Here is a 4,672-nt window from a genome sequence, read left to right on the forward strand (position 1 = left end):
TTGATTTTCAATAATTGAAGAGCTATAATGCTTGACTTTTGCTGAAGATCTCTTTCTCCAAAATTAAATGAAAAGCAATTGCATATTTATTTAGGATGATGCCATTACAAAGAAAAAAATCCCACTCAATTCAATCGAAATCCCATCCAAAGACAAAATTAATCGCATCCGGCGGTTTATGGCCTGTCCTCTGAAGACATTGTTGCGCATACGACCGATGATGGGAGCAATTCACCACCGCTCTGCCGCCACCACCACCGGTCAGATTGAACTCAAAAGGATCTACGGCTGGTTGGTTTTGATGATCGTCCTTGACCGCGCGCGTCGAACATCCAGCAGACTGCGCGCGCTGACAAGAGCCGACCTACCAAACGGCGAGAACTACCGACCGAAGACAAGGCGGTAAAACCGTAAACGTGCGACTTTGAATGGAATGTGGCCGTGCGAGAGTGTGGTGAACGGCTGTACTACATAGATCCAATTCACTATAGAAATCGCTACCGGAGAACTCTATGCAAGTGGTCCAATCGAACGGTAAAGTAGGTGAGGTAAGGTTTCGGCCATGCCGGCTATCAGTATGCAGAACGACATAGTGCGGAGTGCCACAACAATGGATTGATTGGTAGTGGGGTGGACTATCGAATGAAATAAATACCTTTCGTGTCATTATTGGCGTTTTTATATTGTAGGTTTTTAGGTAAAATTTAGGTAAAAATTTGGAATACTAACGTTGCAAACTTAAAACGATGTACACTCCCGGCCAAAAGTTTGTGTTTACCCGCGAAAAATATTGGCAAAAGTTATTGTTCATATTTCACCCGTCTTTAATCTGATGATTTTGAGTATTATTAGCTCAGTACACAGATTAAACACTAAGTTTTTCTTTCTCGCCCTCGGCAAAATCGGGCACCGCTGTAACTCAGTAAATTTGAAAACTTAAAAGGCAGAAAATTTCGTTTATTACTGATTTTCAGTAAAATATTTACCGTATCTCAGCAATCGAAACGTCACTTTTACTGAGATTTCGGCAAAAATCGTGTTTGCTGAAACTCGGCGGTGCCCACCTCGGGAAAATAAACAAAAAACACTGAGATCTAGGCCAAGATGTATTCATTTTGATCTAGGCAGTGTATGATAAACAATCCGGAGATGGCGAGTTTGATTCTCGGTCCAGTCTAGGATGTTTTCGGGTGAGAAACATTCTTGACTCCCTGGACATAGTGTATACATTGTACTTGCCATACAAGATACAAACTCATGAAATGACGAGGATAGAACAGCTTTCAATGTTCAATCAATAACTAAATAAGTAAATGCTAATAGAATACTAAGCTGAAAAGCAGACCAAGTTCCAGTTGGCCATTGAAGAAGAAAAATAAGAAGACAAATATTATGAACAGATTTTGCATCGAACAATTTTTAATTTTTAATCTACTGAAATATAACTTTAACATACACATAATCTTAAAATTCTTATTGTAAAACCAAATTTTAATCATTTTTGAGAGGCATTGATGAAATTTCAATAAAAAAAACACATTTAGTTTTATTTTCAGTAATCAAAATAGCAAACGATAATAAACGTAATGCAGCCAATGTTTTGCAGATGTTCTAGGTTCTCCTAATCATCAACTACGCGCGGTACAAAACCAACAGCAACAAGCTGAGCGTATGATTTATTATTTAAATATATCCAAACCGGATGTACCATGTCTACCAGGTCAACTAGTTTTGCTAGAAATTTAAAAGCATCTCTTCATATCCATGCAGGCCTTAAGAGGCCATGCGTATGATTTACGATTTAGATGTATTTAAACCGGATGGTCAAAGTCCTCCAAATCGTTCTGGAGTTTTGTCCAATTGGTGTACCAGGTCAAATAGGCTTGGTACAAAATCGATAGCGAGCAATCATATCCATACAAGCTCGTAAATGCCATGCGCATGATTTTTTATTTAAACAAGTCAAAATACGATGATCTTCTTCTTCTTATTGGCATTACATCCCCACACTGGGACAAGGCCGCCTCACAGCTTACTGTTCATTAAGCACTTCCACAGTTATTAACTGCGAGGTTTCTAGCCAGGTTACCATTTTTGCATTCGTATATCATGAAACTAACACGATGATACTTTTATGCACAGGGAAGTCGAAACAATTTCCAAACCGAAAATTGCCTAGACCGGCACCGGGAATCGAACCCAGCCACCCTCAGCATGGTCTTGCTTTGTACCCGCGCGTCTTACCGCACGGCTAAGTAGGGTCCCGATGATCTAAGTTTTTCGAATCATTCTGGAGTTTAGACCATTTGATCTACTCGGTCAATTAGGCTTATGTCATGTCCCTCTTATGTCCCCTCGAGGCCATGTGTTTGATTTACGATTTATATTGGTCCAGGTTAAGGGCCTTACTTAGTCGTGCGGTAAGTTGCGCGGCTACAAAGCAAAACCATGATTAAGGTGGCTGGGTTCGATTCCCTGTCTGGTCTAGGAACTTTCGGGTTGGAAATTTTCTCGGCTGCCCTGGGCATAAATGTACCATCGTGTTACTCTCATGATATACGAATGCAAAAATGGCTCGTCTTAAAAACCCCGTTGTTAACAACTGTGGAAGTGCATAATGAACACTAAACTCCCAGTGGGAGGTGTAATGCCAATAAGAAGAAGGAGATAGGTCCAGGTCATTGAGTAGACCAATTAGTATGAACTCCAGAATGATTTGGAGAACTTGAAACATTGTATTTGGACATATCGAAATCGTAAAACATCCACATACATTCTCATCCGGGATTCGTGGAGAACCCTATCCGGGATTCGTGGAGAATCCCATCCGGGATTCGTGGAGAATCCTATCCGGGATTCGTGGAGAACCCCATCCGGTATTCGTGGAGAATTCCATCCGGGATTGATGGAGAATCCCATCCGGGATTCGTGGAAATTCCCAACTAATATTCGTGGAGAATCCCATTCGGGATTCGTAGAGAATCCCAATCAGGATACGTATAAATCCCATTCGGGATTCATGTAGACTCTCACCCGGGATTCGTGTAGAGTCTCATCCGGGATTCGTGTAGAATCCCATCTGAGATTCGTGTAAAATCCCATCCGAGATTCGTGTAGAATCTCATCCGAGATTCGTGTAGAATCCCATCCGAGATTCGTGTAGAATCCCATCCGAGATTCGGGTAGAATCCCATCCGAGATTCGTGTAGAATCCCATCCGAGATTCGTGTAGAATCCCATCCGATTCCTCGAGAATCACATTCGGGATTCGTAAAGAATCCCATTCGAGATTCGTAGAGAATCCCATTCGGGATTCGTAGAGAATCTCAATCAGGATACGTATAAAACCCATTCGGGATTCAGGTAGAATCTCATCCGGGATTCGTGTAGAGTCTCATCCGGGATTCGTGTAGAGTCCCATCCGGGATTCGTGTAGAATCCCATCCGAGATTCGTGTAGAATCCCATCCGGGATTCGTGTAGAATCCTATCCGGGATTCGTGTAGAATCCCATCCGGGATTCATGTAGAATCCCATCCGGGATTCGTGTAGAATCCCATCCGGGATTCGTGTAGAATCCCATCCGGGATTCGTGTAGAATCCCATCCGGGATTCGTGTAGAATCCCATCCGGGATTCGTGTAGAATCCCATCCATGATACGTGTAGAATCCTATCCGGGATTCGTGTAGAGTACCATCCGGGATTCGTGTAGAATCCCATCCGGGATTCGTGTAGAATCCTATTCGTGTAGTATCCTATCCGGGATTCAAGTAGAATCCCATCCGGGATTCGTGTAGAATCCCATCCGGGATTCGTGTAGAATCCCATCCGGGATTCGTGTAGAATCCCATCCGGGATTCGTGTAGAATCCCATCCGGGATTCGTGTAGAATCCCATCCGGGATTCGTGTAGAATCCCATCCGGGATTCGTGTAGAATCCCATCCGGGATTCGTGTAGAATCCCATCCGGGATTCGTGTAGAATCCCATCCGGGATTCGTGTAGAATCCCATTTGGGATTCGTGTAGAATCCCATTTGGGATTCGTGTAGAATCCCATTTGGGATTCGTGTAGAATCCCATTTGGGATTCGTGTAGAATCCCATTCGGGATTCGTGTAGAATCCCATTCGGGATTCGTGTAGAATCCCATTCGGGATTCGTGTAGAATCCCATTCGGGATTCGTGTAGAATCCCATTCGGGATTCGTGTAGAATCCCATCCAGGATTCGTGTAGAATCTCATCCGGGATTCGTGTAGAATCCCATCCGGGATTCGTGTAGAATCCCATCCGGGATTCGTGTAGAATCCCATCCGGGATTCGTGTAGAATCCCATCCGGGATTCGTGTAGAATCCCATCCGGGATTCGTGTAGAATCCCATCCGGGATTCGTGTAGAATCCCATTCGGGATTCGTGTAGAATCCCATCCGGGATTCGTGTAGAATCCCATCCGGGATTCGTGTAGAATCCCATCCGATTCGTGTAGAATCCCATCCGGGATTCATGTAAAATGCCATCCGGGATTCGTATAGAATCCCATCCGGGATTCCTGTAGAATCCCTACCAGGATTCGTGGAAAATCCCATCCGTGATTCGTGTAGAATCCCATCCGGGATTCGTGTAGAATCCCATCCGGGATTCGTGTAGAATCCCATCCGGGATTCGTGTAGAAT

The sequence above is a fragment of the Armigeres subalbatus genome, unplaced genomic scaffold (genome assembly GCF_024139115.2).
Source record: "Armigeres subalbatus isolate Guangzhou_Male unplaced genomic scaffold, GZ_Asu_2 Contig401, whole genome shotgun sequence".
Taxonomy (NCBI): Eukaryota; Metazoa; Arthropoda; class Insecta; order Diptera; family Culicidae; genus Armigeres; species Armigeres subalbatus.